This window comes from Bos mutus, chromosome 17, assembly GCF_027580195.1.
Source record: "Bos mutus isolate GX-2022 chromosome 17, NWIPB_WYAK_1.1, whole genome shotgun sequence".
NCBI lineage: Eukaryota > Metazoa > Chordata > Mammalia > Artiodactyla > Bovidae > Bos > Bos mutus.
This window is the reverse complement of record NC_091633.1, coordinates 34,382,310-34,409,259: the sequence shown is the minus strand read 5'-3', so window position 1 is coordinate 34,409,259 and position 26,950 is coordinate 34,382,310.

Below are 26,950 nucleotides of genomic sequence, written 5' to 3'. Positions count from 1 at the left end.
CCCTATGGACTATAGCCCGCCATGATCCTCTGTCCATAGGACCCTGCAGGCAAGAATACTAGAGTGGGCTGCAGTGCTCTCCTCTAGGGATCTTCCTGACCCAGGGATCAAACCCTCATCTCTTACATCTCCTTCACTGGGAGGTGGGTTTTTTACCACTAACACTACTTGAGAAGCCCTCAAGAAACCCAATACTGCTGCTGCTAAGTCGCTTCAGTCATGTCTGACTCTGTGAGACCCCAGAGACGGCAGCCCACCAGGCTCCTCTGTCCATGGGATTTTCCAGGCAAGAGTACTGGAATGGGTTGCCATTGCCTTCTCCCAAGAAACCCAATAGAGACCAGTTATTGTGAACTTAAGGAAGAACACACTTAGTTACATTGTAATCAGTTTATCAAAAGTCAAAGAACAAAAAGTAAATTTTGAAAGCAGCAAGAAAAAACAACTCATCATAAATAAGGGTGTCCTCATAAAAACTGTCAGTGGAATAGAAGGAAATTATTTCAATATAATAAAAGTGATTCATGAAATCCCTACAGTTAATATTTTATTCAACTGGGAAAAATTAAAAGCTTTCCCACTAATACAAGAAATGCCATGAATGGCTACTTTGCCACTTTTATTTAATATCAGTATTAGAAGTTCTAGCTAGAGCAATTAGGCAAGAAAAAGGAATTAAAGATATACAAATTTGAAAGAAAGAGTATTTATCTCTGTTAACAGACGGAATTGCCTTATAAGTTAAACAAGGAAACCAATTAAAAAAACACAATAAAGAGAACTAATAAAATATCAGCAAATTGGCAGGATAAAAACTCATTGTACAAAGTTATATGCATTTCTATACACAAACAATGAGCAATCCAAAAAGGAAATTAAGAAAACAATCTAATTTATGATAATGCCACTGTATTATTTCTGGAGCTATTAATAATTGCCTCTTCTCGTCCCCAGTAGTATATTAGACACTATCCAACCTGGCGTGGGGGCTCGCCTTTTGGTGTCATATCTTTTTTGTTTTTTTTTATACTGTTTATGGGGTTCTACCAGGAAGAATGCTGGAATGGGTTGTCATTTCCTCTTCCATTTGATCATGTTTTGTCAGAACTCTTCACTATGACCCATCCATCTTGGATGGCCCTGCAGGGCATGGCTCATAGCTTCATTGAGTTATGCAAGCCCATTTGCCACAAAGTTGTGATCCATGAAGGGGAAAACTAATATAATTTTGTAAATCAACTATACTGCAATAAAATTTTAAAATATTAGAAAGGTGGAGAGCAGCAGCATTAAATGTCACTGCCAGCTTTTTATGTCCACCGCTTGGAAGAAATCAAAACATATATGGAATCTAGAAAGATGGCACTGATGATCCTATTTGCATGGCAGCAAAGGAGGAACAGACATAAAGAACAGACTTCTGATCACAGTGGAAGATGGAGGGAGTGGGAAGACTTGAGAGAGTGATATTAAAAAAATATACATTACCATATGTAAAATTGATATCCTGTGGGAATTTGCTGTGTGATTCAGGAAACCTAAAGCTAGAGCTCCGTGACAACCTAGAGGGGTGGGATGGTGGAGGGAGATGGGAAAGAGGTTTAAGAGGGAGATGACATGTATATTCCTATTGCTAACTCATGTTAATTTATGACAGAAACCATCACTATTTTGCAAAGTAACTATCCTCTAATCAAACACAAAATAAAATGTTAAGAAAAAAATGAGATAGAGAAGTTAATACTGCCTTTGAAATACTTAAATATATTAAGACTCAGCAGCCAAACACCAAAGGTCAATGTATATCTGGATTGAAAGGTAGAAAAATAATTGTGCTCAGACTAGAACCGAAGTATTACAACAATTAAGCACTCTTAGTATTTAGTGAGATGATGCCCTTGCTACTTAAATCTCTCTGGGATACTCACACACAAGAAAGATGAAGATGGATGGAGCTCATTTTGCAAAACTAATGTAACAATGATATCCAAAGTTTAGTAAGATTGTAGCTGCATATAATAATTAATTATAGACAAATATCTGATGGTAGCACATATATTCTCTTAGTTTCCTCAGATCTACTTTCAATTTCACGGGTTTTACAAATGCTGTTCTCCTTGGAATTCTCTTTCTTTTACTCCATAACTAATTCCTTAAAACTCCTCATGCCTCATCTAAAGTGTTTCTCATTAAGTGAGACCTTCCCCAATTCTGCCAAACAAGATTAGTTGTTCCCTTTCTTTTTTCTTATGAATATTACAATTGAAATTAGATAATGGGATTTTTGTTAATATCATCCCCTTTCTTAGTTAAATTTAAATCATGTGAGCCTAATCTCAGGTACCTAAGCCAGTGTCTTGAATATAATTGGTGTCATAATACAAAATAAATTTTGAATAAATCAATTGATTAATGTGGAAATAAGTAGAAAACACTAACAAACCATACATACTCAAAATATGAATTGGTCACAAAATTATGTCTCCTTTCTCTAGTTCAGTCAGTTCAGTTCAGTTGCTCAGTTGTGTCTGACTCTGTGACCCCATGAATCGCTGCAGGATGCCAGGCCTCCCTGTCCATCACCAACTCCCAGAGTTCACTCAAACTCAGGTGCATCAAGTCAGTGATGCCATCAGCCATCTCATCCTCTGTCGTCCCCTTCTTCTCCTGCCCCCAATCCCTCCCAGCAGACTACCACTATTATGACTAGTACATTAATAGATGAATAAATTACAGATGATAAATGAGAATGGAAGGAGAGAGGAAAAATTAATATGGAAGAAAGAGGAAACAGAAAATAAATAATTTTAGCAAATATTTATAAATAGATGGCAGTTGATTCACTAGTAATTTATAAATGTGTAAGAAAAAAACAATGCATGTTGCATTTAGAACCACATACTTTTAAAGTCACTATTAATGGAAAGATTGTAAAATGTTCCTTAATCTGTATAAAACTTTTCAATACTATGCAAATTTTTGTGTCCCTTCTGAATCTTGAATAAATTATGAAGAAAAACAGGAAATGGAAGTTTGCTAGTGTTACAAAATAATATTATTTTGCATTTCAATATCTCAGAGGAAGAGCTTGGCAAATGAATTAAGTTGATTTAACTCTGACTTACTCACTTCTGTCATTCAATATCTCCTCACTTCAAAGCAATTATTTGACTTTAATGTTGGTAATTAAACAAACCAAAAAGTTTTGTAGATTCAACATAGTCATCTTTTGCTTGAACCACTGATCTCTGTTATTTTCTACACTGATATTTAGGGCTATGGATTATAATGCACCAGGATTAAGCATGAGATTCTACACAAGATTCTAAGAGATGAAGATTTCAAAGGATTTTCCAAATAATGCTTTTATTTATTATTATATTTTTAATGTTGGATTTTCTAATATGTGCTGTTAAAAGAAGGAATGCTTCTCAAGAGACATACTGAGCGAATCAACCCACAAATCTGTGTTGCATTACAGAAGTTATTTCTTTCTCCTTATTTTGCTTTCTATGACCTCTTCAGTCCAAGGTGAGAAAATAGTCCTTAACTTAGATGTTTTATTTTCATGGTATCGGGTAAAAGAAAAAGAAAATAGAAGACCACACATTTCATGAATTTTGGTGGCATATATGAGCTTCTCTCCCACTCCATTAGTGAGCAATTTGTACTTCCAAATAGAAGTCAAAGGGGAAGGCATGTGTTTTCCCTTCATAGATTAGGTCAGCAAATAAGTTGGGAAAAATAATCCACATCAACCATAAAAATATTCAAGACTGCATGGATTGTTTCCATACTTTAGTTATTATGGATAATAAATCTATGTAAATTTGTAAGTTATTTTACTCTTTTGTTGCATATTTACATGTCTTTAGGATAGTAGTAGTAGTGTTAGTCGCTCAGTTGTGTCTGACTCTGCAACCCCATGGACTGTAGCCCATCAGGCTCCTTTGTCCATGGAATTCTCCTGGCAAGAACACTGGAGTGGGTTACCATTTCCTTCTCTAGAGGATCTTCCCAACCCAGCAATCAAACCAGGGTCTCCTGCATTGCAGGCATATTCTTTAACATCTGAGGCACCAGCAAAGCCAAAGCTGGAACAATTTCAACAACATGATATTGTAGATTTGAAATATAACCTCAAAAATGAAGCAAATATGTATGAGTCCATAGTAATACAAATTTTGAAAAAGCAAAAGAGAGAGAGGAGAAAAATCTTCCTTATAGAAGAATTCTAAATAATATGTATAAATACTCCCTATGGGAAGGGGGATTTAGTTCTTGCATTACTCCATGAGACTGGCAAAATTTAGTTACTTGCTTCCAAAAAATATATATTAAATAAAAAGGAAAACAACAACTTTGCAGTGGAGAAATCTGGCAATACTTTCTTGTCCAATCAATGATGACTAATGTCACCAGTGGTGTCATGAGAATATCATGTAACCTTTGGCATAATATGATCAGAAAATCACTTCACTTCTGCTGTATTTTCAAAAATTTTGTTGTAGAACTATTGCTAGAAAAAGATAAGACAGACTTGAATTGAAGGATGTTCTACAGGATATCTGGACAGTACCTTTAATTTATTTCAAAGTCTGAAACAGAAAGAGGACATTAATACCAAAAATTAAAAAAAGTAAAAACTGTTTTGAAATTCAATTCAGCTCTGGAGTTCAGGCATCAACAAAGCAGCAATGTCTTTTTTTAAGTTTTGCCACATAGAACGTGACTATAATTTGGATTTGTCTGTTTTCGAAGGTAGTACTACAAGTTTTGCTCATGTATTTTGAAGCTCTATTATTAAGTGTGTGGTACATTGGTTTATAATCTTTTATTGTATTTATAGTATATTTCCCATTAACAGGATATATTTGGTCTTATGTTTTGATCCAACCTGACAATCTTTTCTTTTCACTTTGGCTCCTACATCATTTACATTTCATGTCGTTTTTGATATTTTGGCATTGAAACATCTCACTTAAGTATTTGTTTTATATGTTTTCCATCTATTTTTTTATCACTCTTTCCTCTTTGTCTATCTTCTTTTGAATAACTGAATATTTTCACTTTTTGAGTTTATTTTGTTGTTACATTAGCCACAATTTAAAAAAAATTTTTTTTTGCTGCAAATACCACACTATTTATGTCTTTAAAAAGCTCTAAAACATTCAAATAATTCATAAAATGTCATATATTATCCATGTATTTGCTATTTGTGGTCCTCTACTTCCTTTTTTTTAAGATTTATATTTTACTCCACTATATTCTTTCTTCTTGGAGAATGTTATTTTATATATCTGTAATGCAAGTCTTTTGCTGGTGAAACTGCTCCCACATTTGGATGTGAAAAAAATTACTTATTCTCACACTCTTTATGAAACTTATTTCCATTAGGTTTACAATTCTTGGTCACATTTTTTCCCACTCAGTATTTTAAAGTGTTCCTCTACTCCCTTTATTTCCAACAGGATACCTGCTTTCATCATTATCTGCTTCTCTGTATCTTTTTCCTTTGGTTCCTTTTAAGATTTTCCATTTATATACATATATATATATATATATATATATTTTGATATATATTTGACTAATTTGACTATGTCATGCCTTGATATAATTTCCTTCTTATTCATTGCATTTGTGGTTTGTTTAAATTATTGGATTATTTGTGTTAATAAATTGGAGTACATTCAGAAAAAGTATTGACCTTTGGCCATTGTTCATATTCTTTTTTCCTACCTATACCACCCCAATTTTGGTAACTCCAAATACACAATATTAAGCTGCTTCACATTTTCCCACAGCTCAGTGATACCTTGTTTGTATTTAAAAATACTCTATTGTCGTGCTTCTTTGGTGGTCTAGTAATAAAGGATCTGCCTGTCAATGCAGGAGACATAGGTTCAATCCCTAATCCGGGAGAATCCCACATGCTGCAGAGAATCTGAACTCATGTGTCACAACTATTGAGCCTGTGCTCTAGAGGCCAGGAGCCACAACTACTGAAGCCCACCTGCCCTAGAGTCTGTGCTCCACAAGAGAAGACACCACAATGAGAAGCCCCTGCAGAGCAGCTAGAGAGTAGCCCCCATTCTCTGCAACTAGAGAAAAGCCCATGCAGCAATGAATACCTACCACAAGATAAAAATAAATAAACAGAATTTTTAAAAATACCCTATTCTCTGTGTCTTTCAATTGGGATACTTTATATTTTGTTGTCTCATTTTCATTAGTCCTTTTTTCTCTATTGTGTAATCTGGAAAATTTTATCAGCAGCTAGAAATTATGATTATTTTCTTGCTGGGTGCTAGTCATTTTTATATCACTTGGTGAGCAAAATGCTTCCATGGGCAAAAAGGGTAGACTCTTTTGAATGAATGGTTAGATTAGACCTAATTAGAGACTGAGATGGTCTATGCACAAAAAGAGCAGTGAAGACAGTATGTAAGGCTTAAGAGGAAAATTATCAAGAGACATTGTAATGACACATGTAGGAATTTAATCTACATTTTATATTTTCTTATTTAAATACATACCGAGATCATTATGTGGCATTAGAATAAAAGCAGAAAGAGTGAAATATAAATTTAGAAAAGTGGCACAGAGCCTGTGCTTAAGAAAAACTTGTATGGTGCCGTGCCTGCTAGATCTCATTAGTCTTGTCCAACTTTTTGTGAACCTGTGGACTGTAGCCCACAGGGCAACTCTGTCTAAGGGATTCTCTAGTCAAGAATACTGGGGTGTGTTGCCATGTCCTCTTTCAGCGGATCTTCCAGACCCAGAGATTGAAATGTGTCTTTTACATTCCCTGCATTGGTAGGCAGGTGTTTGTTTGTTTGTTTGTTTTTTTTTACCAATAGGGCCACCTGGAAAACCCCAAGGTGTCCCACAAATATCCATACCTACCCAGTACCTTTGACTGTGAATTCATCTGGAAATAGGTGTGTTATTTTATTCCATAATATCTTACAGAAAAATCTGAATGAAACTTTTGACCAACCCAAAACAAAATTAGTTGTACTAAGATAATGTCATACTGGATTAAGATGATCCTAATTCTACTAAGACATCCTGTTCACTCTCTCAGTCATGTCTGACTCTGTGCGACCCCATGGACTGCACTGTGACAGGTTTCCCTGTCCTTTATTATCTCCTGGAGTTTGCTAAAACTCATGTTCATTGAGACCATGATACCATCCAACCATCTCATCCTCTGTCACTCCCTTCTCCTGACCTCAATATTTCCCAGCATCAGAGTCTTTTCCAGTGAGCTAACTCTTTGCATCAGATGGCCAAAGTATCAAAGCTTCAGCTTCAGCATCAATCCTTCCAATAAGTATCCAGTGTTGATTTCCTTTAGGATTGACTGGTTTAATCTCCTTGCTGTTCAAGAGATTCTCAAGAGTCTTCTTCAGCACCCCAATTTGAAAGCATCAATTTTTTGGTGCTCAGCATTCTTGATGTCCAACTCTCACATCTGTACATGACTACTAGTAAAACCATAGCTTTTGACTATACTGACCTCTGCCAGCAGAGTGATACCTTTGCTTTTCAGCATGCTGTCTAGCGTTGTCATAGCTTTTCTTCCAAAGAGAAAGCATCTTTTAATTTCATGGTTGCAGTCACTGTCCACAGTGATTTTGGAGCCCAAGAAAATAAATTCTGTCACTGTTTCCATTATTTTCCCATCTATTTGCCATGAAGTGATCGGACTGGATGCCATGATCTTAGTTTTTTGAATGTTGAGTTTTAGGCCAGTTTTTTCACTCTCTTCTTTCACTCTCATCAAGAGGCTCTTTAGTTTCTCTTTGCTTTCTGTTGGTAGCTTACAGTGAAAGGTGTTGGATTCGTGATCTCTGAAGAAGAAGATTCAGCTCTGGGACCAGGGACCAGACTTGATCACTCAAGACCTTTTGTGTAGCAGAGTTTTATTAAAGTATAAAAAGGGACAAAGAAAGCTTCTGACATAGACATCAGAAGAGGGACAGAGAGTGTCCCTCCTTGTTAGTTTTAGCAAGCTGTTTTATGTCTGTTAGAAAGCTATTAATCAGATAAGAGAGACACCTCAAGGCTGAAGGAGTTTCACAAGGCCCTTCTCCCACAATATGCATTTTTGAGATAGGATGGCATGAGGTATGTCATCCCCCAGCCATAAAACAATTGATATGAATACTGTTTTTTTGAGCTATTATTAGCCCAAGATTTGAGAAAAGGAAAAAAAAAGTTAGTCTTAGGTGGAACCGTTTTGAAGAAAGGCAAATTCCAAAGCAAATCCGTAGTTTCATTAACATAGCTTAAGAAAAACATTTCCATAGAGAAGCCTCCTTTTAAGGAAAAAAAATCTGACCCTTGTAGTTTGTTTCCTCCTGCTGCTTAAGGGAGAGATAAAAAAATGTCTGACATTGCAGCCTATTTCCTCCATTTGGAGACCCCTGGCCTTTCTGCCTGTCACCCTCTCACAGCCATTGTGGTGGGGTCATGTGCATATTTGAGACTATTAACATTTCTCTCAGCAATCTTGATTCCAGCTTGTGATTCACCCAGCCCTGCATTTTGCATGATGTTCTGTGTGTAGGGCTTCTCAGGTAGCTCAACTGGTAAAGAATCCGCCAGCAATGCAGGAGACCCCAGATTTGTTCTTGGTTTGGGAGGATCCCATGGAGAAGGAAACAGTGATCCACTCCAGTATTCTGGCCTGGAGAATTTCTTGGACTGTATAGTCTGTGGGGTTGCAGAGAGTTGGACATGATTGAACATAGAAGTTAAATAAGCAAGGTGACAATATACAGCCTTGATTTACTCCTTTTCTAATTTTGAACCCATCAGTTGTTCCATGTCCAGTTCTAACTGTTACTTATTGACCTGCATACAGGTTTCATAGGAGGCAAGGTGGTCTGATATTTTCATGCTTTTAGAACTTTCCACAGTTTGTTGTGATTCACACAGTCAAAGACTTTAACATAGTCAAGCAGAAGTAGATTTTTTTGGAATTCCCTTGCTTTTCCTATGATTCAATGAATATTGACAATTTAATCTCTTATTCCTCAGCCTTTTCTAAATCCAGCTTTACATCTGAAAGTTCTTGGTTCACGTACTGTTGAAGCCTAGCTTGAAGGATTTTGAGCATTAACTTTCAAGTATGTGCTGCTGCTGCTGCTAAGTCACTTCAGTCGTGTCCGATTCTGTACGACCCCACAGATGGCAGCCAACGAGGCTCCCCCGTCCCTGGGATTCTCCAAGCAAGAACACTGGAGTGGGTTGCCACCTCCTTCTCCATCCAAGTATGTGAGATGAGTACAATTGTGTAGTAGTTTCAAAATTCTTTGGCATTGCACTTTTACGGGATTGGTATGAAACTAACCTTTTCAGTCCTGTGGCCACTGCTGAGTTTTACAAATTTGCTGGTATATTGAGTGTAGTACTATAACATCATCATCTTTTAGGATCTAAAGTTACTCTGGTGGAATTCCATCACCTCCACTAGCTTTGTCCGTAGTGATGCTTCCTAAGGCCCAGGATGTCTGGCTCTAGGTGAGTGATCACATCATCATGGTCATTTAGGTCATTAAGACCTATTTTTATAGTTCTTCTGTGTATTCTTGCCACCCTTCTTAATCTCTACAATTTCCGTTAGGTCCATACCATTTCTGTCCTTTAGTGTGCCTATCTTTGCATGAAACACTCTCTTGGTATCTCTAATTTTCTTGAAGAGATCTCTAGTCTTTTCCATTCTATTGTTTTTCTCTATTTGCATTGTTCACTTATGAAGGCTTTCTTATCTGTCCTTGCTCTTCTCTGAAACTCTGCACTCAGATGGGTGTATCTTTCCTTTTCTCCTTTGCCTTTTGCTTTTTCTCAGCTATTTGTAAGGCCTCCTCAGGCAACCATTTTGCCGTTTTGCATTTCTTTTTCTTGGGGATAGTTTGGTCACTGCTTCTTGTACAATGTTGTAAACCTCCATTCATAGTTCTTTAGGCATTCTTTCTATTATATCTAATCCCTTGAATCTATTTGTCACTTCCACTGTATAATTATAAGGAATTTGATTTAGTTCATACCTGAATGGCCTAATGGCTTTTCCTACTTTCTTCAATTTAAGTCTGAATTCTGCAATAAGTAGTTTATGATCTGAGCCACTGTCAGCTCCCAGTCTTGTTTTGGCTGACTGTATAGAACTTCTTCATCTTTTCCTGCAAAGACTGTAATCAATCTCATTTTAGTATTGATCATCTAGTGATGGCCATGTGTAGAGTTGTCTCTTGTCTTGTTGGAAGAGGGTGATTACCATTGTCCTTATAAAGAGGGGGAAATTTGGACAAATAAATACATACATATAGAGAACACTACATTATAATATATGCAGAAACTGGAGTTATATCACGAGAAGCTAACAAATTTAAGGATTTTCAGCAACCATCAGATGCAAGGAAGTAGTTATGGAACAGGTTCTCCCTCAGAGTCCCCATAACAAGAACCAACACTGATAACACTTTACTTTTGGACTAACTGACTTCAGAACTGTAAAAGAATGAATGAACATCTGTTGTTTGAGGTCACCCAATTTGTGTTAATTTGTTGCAGTAATTCCAGGAAGCCAATACATTTGCTGAGAAGCACTAAGAGTGTAATATGTTATGATAATTGTATGATTATTTCCCACCAGATAAAGATGTATTTTAAACATAGAGTAAGCAGAGATTTGGCACTAATCAGGATTGGAATTTCAAGTTTAGTTCAAAAGAGTGGCAAATTAATTGTTGATAAAGGCAAATTTGTGAATATTCTGATTGGCAATTCAATTAATCGTGCAAAGTAGGTTTGGACATATATAAATTGAGAAAGAGACAAAGGTTATAGGATGATTACATTTTAGATGGTGGGTTTAAATATTGAAACTGGATTGTTATCAAAAGTGTGATAGGCATATAGATGGTAAAATGATTTAAATTGATTATGGCATTTGATGTTTTCAAACTGGGGTGCTGGAGAAGACTCTTGAGAGTGCCTTGGAATGCAAGGAGATCAAACCTGTCAATCCTAAAGGAAACCAATCCTGAATATTCATTGGAAGGAATGATGCTGGAGCTGAAGTTCCAATACTTTGGCCACCTGATATGTAGAGCTGACTCACTGGAAAAGACCCTGATGCTAGGAAAAATTGAGGACAAGAGGAGAAGGGGGCTACAGAGGTTGAGATGGCTAGATGGCATCACTAACTCAATGGCATTTGTTAGAGCAAACTCAGGGTGATGGTGAAAGACAGAGAAGCCTGGCATGCTGCAATTCATGGGGCCGCAAAGAGTCGGACACGACTTAGTGACTGAACAATAACATGAAATTTGATTACATTTATTGTTTTTGCCTCTCCTGATCTACACTCTGTCCTTCATGTTGATCTCATTCCCAGGAGACTCACCTGCATGGATAACATTTATGTTCTTCCTTACCTTCTGGATACAGAGTAAGTCTGGATAGCCCAAACTAAAACTCACACTGAAGAAGATTAGGAAATGTAGTCTATGAACTCCTTTCTCTGTGACCCCTCTCCCTTACAGTCTTTGTTCCTCAACCCAGGGACACTGTTGTCTCTAGGAATCTTGTCTACATAACACCTTCTTCTTCTTAGATTATCCCTTGAGATCTAGGAATAATATAATTTTATTTTTATAAAGTATTGTTACTTATTATAATTAAGGCTCTGCTACTTCCCTCCCATACTTTTTAATAGTTGTCATTTTATAAAAAAATCTTCTATTAATTATGTTAATTTTAATGAGATTTCTGTTTATTAGGACCCTGACTGATACAAAGAGTATATTTTTATTGCTAAGGACAAAGTCTTAGAAGCAAATAAGAAAAGTAGGGTGAAGATTAGTGGTGGATAGAAGTTCTAGGAAATGAGTAGACACTATGTTAAGGAGGAAACTGTGAAGCTACTGAATCACCCAGAAATATATGCTTCCCTGGTGGCTCAGTTGGTAAAGAATCCACCTGCACTATGGGAGATCTTGGTTCAAGCTCTGGGTTGGGAAGATCCCCTGGAGGAGGGCATGGCAACCCTCTGGTATTCTTGCCTGGAAAATCCCCATGGAAAGAGGAGCCTGGTGGGCTGCAGTCCATAGTATCTCAAAGAGTTGGACACAACTAAGCCACTAAGCACAAGACATATATCAATGAGAAATATTAAGAAATTATGGAATGAAATGGATACTGAAGATGTGTGTAGCAAGTAAACACAGTCAATGAAAAAACACATCTAAGAAAAAAGAAAAAAGTCTGGAACTAGCAATAAGAATGAAGTAAGGCATTTGGCTGAGCCTAGAAAAGATCAGTGTGAAAGAAAGGAACCAGGCTTTTAAAGGTTTCTGAGTAACATCTTTCCTTGAAGAAAGCAAGTTCAGAAAGGATGATAACATTCAAGGGATATTTTAGAGCTCAATGGAAATATTTCAAACACTGGAGTGATGAGGAGTTGTCATCCCAGAATGTATGAATCTTTATCTTATGCTACTTAGCATTTTTATGAAAAGTATGCTAAATGTCTAGTACAGTACCTGACACGGAGAAGGCAATGGCACCCCACTCCAGTACTCTTGCCTGGAAAATCCCAGGGACGGAGGAGCCTGGTGGGCTGCAGTCCATGGGGTTGCTAAGAGTCGGACACGACACAGCAACTTCACTTTCACTTTCCACTTTCATGCATTGGAGAAGGAAATGGCAACCCACTCCAGTGTTCTTGCCTGTAGAATCCCAGGGATGGAGGAGCCTGGTGGGCTGCCATCTACCGGGTCACACAGAGTCGGACACGACTGAAGCGACTTAGCAGCAGCAGCAGCAGCAGCAGCAGTACCTGACACACAGGCAAGAGATAAGTAACTGCTTAATTGTGAATGAATTTCCAGAAAGTTAACTGATAAACACACCAAAAAAATGCTTAGGAATAATCTTAATAAGAGACATAATTGATCCATCAGAAGAACAAATCACAATTATCTGTAGCAGTAATGAATAAATTTTAAATAAATGGTAAAATATACAACTTTTAGGTGGAAAGACTGGATATACCTGGAAGAACTTATATGTTTAACACAGTTCCAATAAAAAAACTAGTATAATTCTTCTAAAGTCGAAGAAGTTTTTTGAGTTTATCTTTGCAGGAAAAGCATAAAGGAAACAAGAGCAATGATAACAATATTTATAACAAAATAAAAACAAGTCATACTTTGAATAATGATTCTCAGATTCATATAAATGAAAAAATTCAATGATACAGTATTTGGTAGTGTGATAAAAAGTTAATAAAAGAATATAAAAACAAAGCAAGCTATTACAGATTTATGTAGCAAAGATGATTATTTCAATATAAGAACATAACATTGATCATGGTTTATGGCTTTTTAAATCTGTGATTCATTGTGAATATCTTTAATAAATACTTTATAAAAGGTGACACATGTAATGATCAGAATAACCACACATGACACATTATGAAGCCTGACATTTATAAGGATCAAAAAGATTACTTCTTGAAAGATAGTGGTAACCCATTTTTTAGGCAAGACCAGATATTTTTTAAGGGCAAATTTTTTCTATACACCTCATGAATAACTTATTATCTGAATAAATATATTTGCTATTAACAAATGCTTATGTATTAGAATGCATAATGTCAATGAGCTTAATACTTAATAGCTTTATTAAAATTATTTGTGTCTTGCAATGTTTCCTAAATATATTTTCAGGACTGGTTCTAGTACAAGGTTGTAGTAAGAACCAAGTTCTGGATAGAAAATTCTAAAAACTGAGTGTTGTTAATGAGGCACTATGTGAAGATCATTGCTTAATAAAATTCAGTATTTTCTGGAGTATTTATTTCTAATCCAGTATGTCTTCACACTATTTTCACACATTGCATTTTAGGTTCAGCATAATACTGTGTTTTCACCACCTGGAAACATTTCTGCATATATTTATTCTCCTTACAGGTCTATGGGATAGGAAGAGAAGCTCTGCTTCAAGAGCAGACTTGCAGCCCAGTCAGAGAGATTCTCTTCCAAAGTCTTATTCTGGGGCCCAGACTGCAGGAGCAGGAATATTCTTTTCTTGACAGAGTTAGAAGCTCCCACAGAGATGAAGGTAAACTTTTAATGAGATCTTGGGATCAACTCACTGTCTCTTCTGCTGAAGCTGGTCACTTGGAAAAGCCCCAAGTCAGTGAGCTGGGGAGATTTTTTTTCTCCAGAGATGAGGTAAGAAAAAATGAAAATTTGATTTAAAATACATAATCATCCACAGTTATCTCATCAAATATAATTACGTGGGTTTAATTGAGTAATCAAGGTGAAACCAACTTGTCTTTCCTGAATAAGAAGTTTTTCAAAATCAAATTACATTAACACAGATAAGGTGTGCTTAAATAATGAAATTTGTTCAAGTAGTATCAATGAATAATCTTACTGTTTTGAAGTAACTTATATCAGTAAATATACCTTATGTATTGTTAGAAATAGAATAAATTAAAACTATTTGGTGGAAATAATTTAAGGAAACAAATTGGAAAGTTCTCAAGGTATATTTGAGAAATTCAAGGACTCACACTAATTGTACTTAAGTATGAAAGGGCTTCTGTTATATGACATTACTGGCAGACCTTGGGTTTCCCAGGTGGCTGAAAGGGTAAAAAACCCACTTGCATTGCAGGAGATACAGGAGATGCAGGAGATGTAGGAGACACAGGAGACTTGGATTTGTTCCCCGGGTAGGAAAATACCCTGGAGGAGGATACGGCAACTCACTCCAATATATATTGCCTAGACCTTCCTATGGATAGAGGAGCCTGGCACACTACAGTCCATGAGGTCACAAAGAGTTGGACACAATTGAAGCAACTGAGCATGCATGCATGCTTTGGCAGACCGTATAACAACTATATGAACATTTTTCACAATTATTTCCACTTATTAAATATCTAAAGAAAAGTTACAATTGTATTATTTTATCTGTTGCTGTCATCTGGAGACTAAAATCTGATTGTATACTTCCAACTTTATTTCCTGCATAGTGTGTTCAACCAGAAAGGCACCAGCTTACTATTCATGGCAGATGAGAGAGTCAGAGCCTGTGGCTATAGCCTTTCTCAGCCCTGACAGATCCGAAGATGGAAGGCTATTGACAGAAAAATCAATCCCATTAGCTTCTCCATTTGTGTGAACATTGATAAACATTTGAGCTATAATAGGTTCATCATGCAGATGGGATAACAATCAAGGATTAGAATGTGGCCCCCTCTCTTCTAAAACATCTATTAAATTTCCATTAAACATTTCCTGTGGCACTCTCTAATTCAGCAACATGTCTTCTCCCTAATACTTGCTTTCCTTATGCTGTTTGAATGATAGTACAAATGTTAAAAGCAGATAAGCTCTGTCAACTATAAATCAAAACAATTACAATTTCAGAATTAAAGACATTACTTCCCTCCAAAAAGAAAAATCAAATACATAGCTGATTCACAGACACAAAGGATTGGAAAATAGATGATGAGAGTTGTATTCCTTTCTCCATATTTAAATCTTAGCTCTTTACAAGTTGTCTAAATGCATATATTTTCAGCAAAATTATATAAAGAATGTCATTCATTACCATAAGAACACAATAGAACTAAGCTTTTAAAATATGGAAGTTGTTTTCTTTATCATAGAGAGGATCTTAGAAACCCAATAAATAAAGTGACTACAAAATTGTTTTGGTATTTGTCTCTATTTTAAGGCTTTAGACTGTATTGAGATTTTGTAAATGAATAATACACCATTTTTGAGCCACCTAGTGGCTCAGACTCTAAAGAATCCACCTGCCATGCAGGAGACCTAGGTTTGAAACCTGAATTGGGAATAACTATATTTTAAAACCTAAAAGAAAAATTACCATAAATATATAATATTGCAAAACAAATTTAAGCAATTTTCAAGTGGTAAGTGTAATTGAAAATTAACAATAAAAAATATATGTAATTACTCAGGAACTTGAAAAAAATCAATCTAAAGACAAATTCAATTAGAAATTAATTACAACTATATCACATACAGAGCTTCCCAGGTGGCACTAGTGGTAAAGAACCCACCTGTCAGTGCAGTAGATGCGAGGTTCTATCCCTGGGTCAGGAAAATACCCTGGAGGAAGGCATGGCAATCCACTCCAGTACTCTTGCCTGGAGAATCCCGTGGACAGAGGAGACTGATGGACCACATACAGTTCATGGTGTTGCAAAGAGTCTGTCACAACTGAAGCAACAGCACAGCACATATCACATACTATTTATAATGTGTATATAAATGCATATATTAGAAAAATAAAGACAAAAGTGAGTAATATAGTAATCTTACCAAAAAAAAAATGGAAGAAGAACAAAACAAATAGATGGAAATGTGAGCAGTTAAAAATGTATAAGTTTTTAAGATAATTCCTTAAAATACATAGTAAAATAAAAAATTACACATATACACTAAAGTGAAGAAAGAGAGGCTTAATATTTATTTTTATAAGATATATATTTATATATTTTCCTTAAAATATTTTCTTTAAAAATATTTCTATAAATTGTAAAAGTATCTCTTAACCAATTATATAATAGCTCTGTATAACCTGTTACAGGGATTTTATTTGCCTAGTGCTATTCAAGGAACTATCAATTAATTGATATATGAACTAAGCAATTAATTATCTATTATTCAGAGTGGAGAGGCATTGAGAGTTGAAAAAAATATGTCGAGGGAAACTTGATTGAGATCAGGGAATTGCAGAAACATGACTGACAACATGGGTCTAAGGAGTTTTTTGGTGAGGATATCCACATTCATGTAATGAAGATGGCTTAAAGTTGCTAGAAATGTTTTATCTTTACTGCTGAATCTTACATGTCTTTCTATTTATCTAAGTAGGTTATTTTATGGGTGTTAAGAAATCAATTCTAAAAATTGTATGAAAAGAAAAGAGATCCAGAATATCCCAAACTATATTAAAGAAGAACAAAGTCAGAAGATAGATACCACCTAACTTCAAGATTTACTAAAAGCTACAATAATGAAGATAGTGTAGTATTGCTAAAAGAATTGAAAAGTAGATGAGTAGATCAAAATAGAGAGCTAAGAAATATTGACAAAATAATTTTAATCTTTTTTTCTGTGACATGCAGCCTAAAATAAGACTTGATCTCTAGTTGGTGAGAACTTTGTGTTATTGGTTACATACACTCTCCTGTTTAAAATGGAAAAAAAATAAACTATTTTGATGCAGTTATGTTTGTTTTGGATCTCTCAGACTTTATTGGCTCTGTGTGACTTCTTCTGAATTTTATGACTCAAGACTTTAATGACATGCCCTCCATCAGTACAAAAGATCATCCCTCTTAACTCTTCTTTTTATTAACTATTTTGATTCAACAAAGGTTACAAAAAAAAAGGAACCATTATGAAATCTTACAGTGTGCTGGGTATCATTCCAAATATTTTGCATGTATTGTTAATCAACTAGCTAAAAAAAACCCAGTGGGATAGATGCTATTGTTTTTCTCCATTTTATTAAAGAAACTAAAGGAATATCTGCAACTTACTTGACTTTGAATGCATTTTCATTGACAAAGCTTGATTGATATTTATTCTACCAGTTTTGATACTCTTAACTAATTTGTTATGGAGTGTTATGGAGGATGAAACAGTGCTTACTGAGATTATGGAGTCTAGGACAATATTGTATCACATATTAGAATAGTTCTCATATGTACACAAAAACCCAAATATGTTAATGTATTCATATGGAAATGTCATATTTGGCATAACTGAAGATTTATGAAAATGTGTTTATGTTTTATATTTTTAAAAAATCTACATCAGATAGTCTAATCTCATATAGAGTTTCTTCACTTTAGTTCAGTCACTCAGTCGTGTCCCCAGGGGCTGCAGCACACCAGGCTTCCCTGACTGTCACCAGCTCCGGGAGCTTACTCAAACTCATGTCCATAGAGTCAGTGATGCCTTCTAACCATCTCATCCTCTGTTGTCCCCTTCTCCTCCTGCCTTCAATCTTTCCCAGCACCAGGGTCTTTTCCAATGAGTCAACCCTTTGAATGAGGTGGCCAAAGTACTGGAGTTTCAGCTTCAGCATCATTCCTTCCAATGAATATTCAGGACTGATCTCCTTTAGGATGGACTGGTTGGATCTCCTTGCAGTCCAAGGGACTCTCAAGAGTCTTCTCCAACACCACAGCTCAAAAGCATCAGTTATTCAGGACTCAGTTTTCTTTATAGTCCAACTCTTACCTCCATATATGACTACTGGAAAAACCATAGCTTTGACTAGACTGATTTCTTCAAAAAGTTCAAAATATTTTCCAGTATCTGAAACTCCATTTATAATTGAGGCCAGTGTTGCCAATGTGGATATGAACTTGGTTAACTTGGTTAAGGCACACACCATTTTTATATCCTGTAGCAATATACAAAGTTGATTATACACTTGGTTGCTTTATCATGCTATAGAAAGTGAAGTGGCTCAGTTGTGTCCTACTCTGCAACCCCATGGACCGTAGCCTACCACGGTCTTCCATCCATGGGATTTTCCAGGCAAGAATACCGGAGTGGGTTGCCATTTCCTTCCCCAGAGGATCTTCTCAACCCAGGGATCAAACCCAGGCCTCCCGCATTGTAGGCAGATGCTTTACTGTCTGAGCCACCAGGGAAGTCTTACCACGCTATAGGTGCAACTATAGATAATTAGGGATAAAAGCTCATGCTTGTATGTTTTCTGGATGATAGTATAACAAGTCTGAATCCATCAGAAGCCAGGCTTATGTTGTTTCTTAATATTTTACCCCTGTCTTCCCGCATCACTCAGGTTTAAAATTCAACAGTCTTACATTGTCCTACAAGGTTATCACAATTAAAATCCTCCAATACATATTAATACTGATTGAACATAGCCTGTCATCTTCCCTTTCTCACTTCACTCACTTCACTTGGTCTTCCTTTCTGTTTGTCCCTCACTATAAGCAAAATACTGACTCATTTACCTAGGATAAATGGTCTTCTTTAAATAGCTGTCTACTTGGCTTCTGTCCTCAATACCTACTTCTTTGATAGACTGTCAACTGCCCAGTGAGGCAACTTCTCATAACTCTACTTAATATTGAAAGTGGTCCCCAACTTTCAATATCCTCCTTGGCTTGATTTTTACTCTTAGCACCCATTGTTTCATTATTTTATTTTTTATTACACCTAACGTTTGTCTTGCTGTACTAAAGTATAAGCACAATGAAGATAAGATTTACTCTTTTTCTACTTCATTTGCTATTTATTACTAATATCTTGATTATGTCTAGCACCAAGTGGTACTCAATAAAACTTGAATGAATAGTTTACACTAGTGTAAGTAATACAGGAAAAAATGTATTATTAGTGTAACCAAAATATATTCACAGATGCTCAAACACCTATACTATACATTTACTTTAAATTATTAGGATTTTTTTCTTAATTCATTGAGAAACCTATTAGTAATAGTATTAAAAAATTCTGAATAAAATACACAAACACACATACACATGTATTAATTACCTCAATATTTAAACATCTATGAATTAACACATTATTTAATTCAATCCACAAAGAACATATTTAAGAAAAATCTTAAAACTATTTTGAGTTGTGAAATGAGTATTGATATGATCATTTTGCCAATTAAAATATACCCAAAACATGTTATTTTTAACAGCAATACATGTTTAGAAAAAGAGCAATATTATAAATAAAAGCTATGAATTCTTTGATGTATTTATGGGTTTATGCTATTAAACAGAAAACCATATAATTTATGAGAAAGATCACTTTTAACAAGTGTAGAGGTACAACTAAAGCAATCCATAAAATCACAATCATTATTAAATATAGTAAATATTAAATCACTATTAAATACATTGAATTGCTATTAAATATATTAAAAGAGAAAGAAAATATTATAGTAAAACCTGAGCAGTTGGTGGGTCACATTATCTTTTCATTAATTGGTTAACAGATTAATTTTCCTCAATCTCTTTTTATTGGTCTACCAGGTAAATCTGAGTAATTCTAGTTGACTATTCCTTAAAGACATATCTGTTAAACCAATATTACATTTTGAAAACTAATTTCCAAAAATCTATCATCATTAAAAATCAAGGCACTGACATATTAGTACTTGGCAATCCTTTTCTCACCACTGATACCTCTTCACAAATTCTAAGCAGAAAATTTCATTTTAATGATCATTAAACAAGAATGTTTTTCTCTTAATGCTGTTGAGTAAGCAAAACAAATTTAAATGCAGAATTTACCAAGACTTGTCTAAGACATTTTTACAATAATTATGGATGTACATTTGAAAGTGGACAAAGCAAATTTTCCCTAAGATTCTAACATATTGATGCAATATTATGTTTGCCTTTTTTTTTTAACATTTCAACTTTTAATAAAAATCTTCTTGTAGGAATAGTTTGCCCTCATTTATTTCACTTATGACTTTATTATTTGTGATCAAAACAGAAAATTCTGTTTCTTTAAATAATAGCAATGAGAATATATTTTATGATGTTGTTTACTATTTTTTTAAAATACTAACTTCTAAAATAAATTATGTATATTTTAATTCTATTCTTCTTCTTGATTTTTATTTTTAGGAGAAATTATATTTAATTATGGAGGGGAAACATGTCTTATGTTTCTTCTCTATTTCCTCATTCACATTAAAAATTTAACACTAATCTTGGTGCCTAATTGGAAAAGAAAATTCTCAGCCAAAAATATGAAGATGCTTTGGATATGAATATTTCCATTCAGTTCAGTTCAGTTCAGTTCAGTCACTCAGTCATGTCGAATCTTTGCGACCCCATGAATTGCAGCTCACCAGGTCTCCCTGTCCATCACCAACTCCTGGAGTTCACTCAGACTCATGTCCATCGAGTCAGTGATGCCATCCAGCCATCTCATCCTCTGTCGTCCCCTTCTCTTCCTGCCCCCAATCCCTCCCAGCATCAGAGTCTTTTCCAGTGAGTCAACTCTTCGCATGAGGTGGCCAAAGTACTGGAGTTTCAGCTTTAGCATCATTCCTTCCAAAGAAATCCCAGGGCTGATCTCCTACAAAATGGACTGGTTGGATCTCCTTGCAGTCCAAGGGACTCTCAAGAGTCTTCTTCAACACCACAGTTCAAATGCATCAATTCTCCATCTTTCTAAATTCCATATATATGCATTAGTATACTCTATTGGTGTTTTTCTTTCTGGCTTACTTCACTCTGTATAATAGGCTCCAGTTTCATCCACCTCATTTGATATTATATATGAAACGAGTCGCCAGTCCAGGTTCAATGCACGATACTGGATGCTTGTGGCTGGTGCACTGGGACGACCCAGAGGGATGGTACCGGGAAGGAGGAGGGACGAGGGTTCAGGATGGGGAACACGTGTATACCTGTGGCGGATTCATGTTGATATATGGCAAAACCAATACAATATTGTAAAGTTAAAAAATAAAATAAAATAAAAAAAGCATCAATTCTTTGGCTCTTAGCCTTCTTCACAGTCCAACTCTCACATCCATACATGACCACAGGAAAAATCATAGCCTTGACTAGACGGACCTTTGTTGGCAAAGTAATGTCTCTGCTTTCCAATATGCTATCTAGGTTGGTCATAACTTTCCTCCCAAGGAGTAAGCGTCTTTTAATTTCATGGCTGCAGTCACCATCTGCAGTGATTTTGGAGCCCCAAAAAATAAAGTCTGACACTGTTTCCACTGTTTCCCCATCTATTTCCCATGAAGTGATGGGACCGGATGCCATGATCTTCGTTTTCTGAATGTTGAGCTTTAAGCCAACTTTTTCATTAAGTAGTTTCAGTGGAAAATACAAACTAATTCAGAGTGAACAAAATGCTGGCAATCTTGAGGGCTGTGCAGGTCTTTGTTTAGAGGTAGCTGTTTTTAATTGCAATGGACCATATCAAATATACCTCCTTCAATTTTTTTTAAATTTTTCAGTCATAGGTGGTAAATTTTTCCCAAGTCAATTATATTTCCTTATCAAAAATGAATTTCCTGTTGCATTTAGCAAATTCTGATCAGTTTGTCTTCTGACATGTTGATGTGTATTTGATGTGAATTCAAAGCATTATTTGAATATTTCTTCATAGTCATCCTTGAGGTTCAAAAACTGCCATATACATCAAATGTTCTTTGAACAAAGAATGATGTGATAATGAGGGGAAAGTGTGCTTACCAAATGCACAGGATAGAATAGCATTTGCCCCCTGACCTGCATCAAACAATAACAACAAAAAAAGGACTAAAAGAAGATTGAAAAGAAACTGCCAGGCATTAGATCAAAGGAGTTGGTTCTCTTGCTAAGTAAACAATTTAGAGCTTCTCATTACTTCTCAGTGTATGTTCTCATGTTATTTTCCGTAACAGTTCAAAGCTGATTTTTGTGACTTCTCTGACTAGATATCAAAGTACCAGACAATATCATTCTTTAAAATTGCTTAGACGATGGATAAATCTGTTGGACATAAACCATGCAGCAACTTTTTAAATTTGTGGTGCAGAGATTTTATCAGACCTACACATCTCACGTACACATCCCCAAAATGATGTTTTACAGTTACAGAACAAATCATGTTCCCAATTTCAACATATGATTTTATGATTAAATAAATCTTATTATTCTGGAAGTTAAAAAACTTTCTTTTCAAGTATGTTGTATACAGAAAACAGGTTGGGGAAAGACAGGTTGGTTAGAATTTTCGGTTGGAATTTTTATTCTTTTATATATTTAGTTTATGAAATTCTGTTTTGTCTCTTGTCTTACCCAATTATCATTCCTATTTTTTGAATTTTTTGTGACATGTTTATTTGCAGCAGCTGCTGTACTCTAGATTGTCACTGCAAATTGCTATTATTTATACCTCTTTCCATTTTCAGATTTATTTGCCAACTTTAATTAGAATCACTACTTCTAAGAAAGTTTTAATTAAAATAAGTAAGAAAAAAACACACCTGTTCAGATTTTAGCATTCTGCATATGCTTAAATACATGTAAAATATTCTCAAATATTCAAGCCTATATAACTCTTTGGGTACCTTGTCCCCAGCGTTTTACAGTCACCTTGTTCTCTTAATCTAAATAAACTGATTACACTTTTCATCTCAGGTCCTGTTGGGAATGTCCCATTTCCATTATGAATACTTCTGATGATGCCTGAAGCGTCAGTTATGTTTTTCTATGGCTTCTCTTCCCTAATATCTCTTCCCAGATCTAGTTTCAATTATCACCTTAAGAACAGTCTTCTTTCCCTTCTGTTCTGCCCAGGTGTTTATTTTTCTTTAGCTTCAATTTCTCTTAAAATGCAAGTTTATAGCAATAGCACTTTGACTAAAAGTTTCAGAATAATAAGAACATAGTGGGGAAGAATACATTAAATCCCAAGTCAGAACAAGGAGCCTTCATCTGTCATTCTTGCCAATTTGTTTCTTACCATTCATGATTCTCCCCAGACTCAACCTTTCCATTAGTCCTATATATCTCTTACTCTAAACAGCCATTTCCAATTCCCAAAAATATCTTTTCTTCAGAGTTTTAAGATGCCAATTTGTATATACTTAAATGAAGTGACAGAAATCTTAAGTTGCTTTACTTCTTTTAGAACATCTTCTCTCTCCACCCAAATAAATGACAACAATAAAACAAACAAACAAGACATGAACAGTGTTTATCTAAATTAGCCCTAGAAATGGATCACCCTTATAATCACTTACAGTTTTAAAATGGAGGCACTTGGAACTTATCCTAAACTTAATTTATTTGAAATTGTTGAGATGTTGGCACAGCAATTTGTCTTTCAATAAGTTGACAAAGTCATGATCAAAACCACATAATATTTGATAGTCACCTAAATTAGCAGTATCCTCCTTAGATCTATTGTTTAAACAGCCTATCAATTTATGTATTTTTATCTCCTAAGCAATTTTCACTTTTTTGAATCATTTTCTGTTTTTGCTGTTTAGTCACTATGTCATGTCCAACTTTTTTGTAATCCCAGGGACTGTAGCCCACCATATTCCTCTGTAATGGGATTTCCCAGACAAGGATACTGGAGTGGGTTGTCATTTCTTTCTCCAGGGGGGTCTTCTGACCCAGGGATTGAGCCCACATCTCCTGCATTTCAGGCAGATTCATTACCACTGAGCCATCAGTGGAAGCATAGAACTCTAGAAATTGTTTCTGATATTTTTTGAAAGATTATGACAATAAAAAACAATTTTGATAATTCATATAAGTGAAAATTTTCAATAAAAATGATACAAGAAATCTTTATCATTTGTAATCCACCACATGGTATGTATACATAATTTATCCCAAAACATTTAATGTATGTACTCTATGCAAATTATTGTACTAGATTTCATGAGAATTCAAAACTGTCCTCTTGAAACTTACACTACAAGGATGAAGACTCATTACAAACATACAAATTGTCATCAAACCAAATACAATTTGATAACTCATTGAAAAACCCTACAATGATAATTTTACAGGTAAAGTAAATGTTTGAGCTGTATTAAGGATGCATAACAATTTCTTAATCTATAATTAAGCTGATAGTGATTGGACATTTGTAGATGGTGTTGAGAAGCAAAGGATAGAACCAGTAAAAGAGTATGTTTGTGGAATAATCAGTTAGGAAACAAACAGTGTTTGAGGCTTCAATGAGAATGTATATAAAAGACCTTAAAAAATTAGGTGATTCTTAAGCAAATATTATTCCATAATATTAAATTAAGTAAATAATATTTTAAATTACATGTTTGGTAAATAAGGTGCTATAGCTAAAAAAAAAAGTGAGTTGTTAACTACAGTCTGAATACCAGGAAATCTATATAATTAATGTAAATTTATTTAATAAATAAATAAAATGCTGAAAATATATAAATACTAATGTAAAACTTATTGAGGTGATTGCAAAATTCAACAACCACAAGTCATTTATAAAAATTTTAAGTTAGTAAAGATATTTGACATGGGAAATATTTAACATAAGTTAGAGATAAAAATGCTGTCAATGTTAAGTACAGTTCACAATTTTTCTTGTAAGAAGAAACTTTTGAAAATGATTAGTCACGATGGATAAATATCTTTCAATAAAGCTTTTTATTCAAATTTTTGAATGACAAGTTATCTAATTAAGTAAATTTAAAAGAGTATCTACTGCAGTTGACAATTTGGGAATTGTTTGCAATTGTTTGTGGTTTTCAATAAACTATAATTGTCTAGAGAAACCAACTATAATTCCATAAGCATTTACCATGTCATACAATGTCAATGCATGGGTTTTTAACATGATGATTCTACCCTCCACAGAGATGATAAAGTTAAAATTAAAAAAAAAAAAATCAGATGAGTTGCAACATCTCAGATGATCTCTAAGTGGTGTCAGTAAAATTAAGTGTTTTCTGAGCATTGTCACCAACATAGCACACGGGTGGATGAAACTGAGGAGCTGACAGTCAATTAGATATCAAGGACGCTAAGATGGGATAGATGATGGGGGGCCTTAGTGTTGATGCAGAATAAGTGGTTGATGCATAAATGTGATGGAATGACAACTGTTTGAAAGAAATTTTCACTTCAGTCTTTAATTTGTGTCAGTACAGTCAGAAAAAGAGACACTAAGAAATCTTTAAACCACAGAACCCTGTAGGATGTATATTAACTACTTGATTGTAGGGAGTAGAAAATTCAGCACCATCAATGGTACCTGATCTATTTGCACAAAGAGAATTTTACTCACAGTTTTTTTTTTTGCTTAAGGTATTATAAAAGTAAAAGTTTATAATTAAGACAAATATAGTGATCTATCAAAAAGTGACTGTTAACTTACTTAAAGGAAGCAGAGACATTAGGAAGAAAAAAAATCTGGCAATATTTTAACTGTAACACCATGGAAGACACACACAGTCTCATAAAAGGACAGGACATATTACTTGATGAATGATTCAAAGGTGCCTTTAAAATCCAAATGCAAACTATTATTGCCTCAATGATCATATTTGTTTACTTTCTAAGGTAACATATTTTTTATTACTATGTCATATGCTCCATCTACAGTTGCTAGTGATAATACATGAACTGGTACTTAAAGAAAAAGTAGGACAGCTGACATATAGTGTTGATAAATTTAGGGAATTTTAGGAAGATGAAACAGCATTTATGAAGATAAGGAGTTATAGAGAAATGGGCATATTTTGAAATAGTTGGAAGATAGGATCAAATTAAGGTAGAAATATAGGCTTTGTAATCCAAGAACTGATAAAAGTATATTTTGTTTGTGTGTATCAGATATGACATTATTTTCCTTTAAAAAGTATAAAGAAAAAATACATTTTATAAGATATTTTATACAACAATGATTACAATATAGAATCATATTTCTTAAAGTTTAGACTGAAAGTAAGACCCTGCAGATAAAAAGAGCAGTTAAAAAGAGATTAAATTATCCAAGCTATAGTTGAATACATGCTGGGTGAAGGCCATAAATAGAAAAAAAAATAGTGATGCATTTATGAGACATTTAAGATGATTCATTAGTCAATTGGTGATATATTAGGAGGAAGTCATGATTACAATAATTTTTTTCAAATGTTTATGACTTTGTAGTATATGACTCAATAAAATAAATATAAGAAAAACAAACATTTTAAAAAAGGAAAAATTATTTCAGTATTGAAAAGGTTTAAGTTGTCAGTGGGTATACACTTGGAGATAAGTAAATAATAAGAATTTTGTTTTTAAATTTTTTTTATTATTATTATTTTTTTTTACTTTACAATATTGTATTGGTTTTGCCATACATCAACATGCAAAAGACCTTGA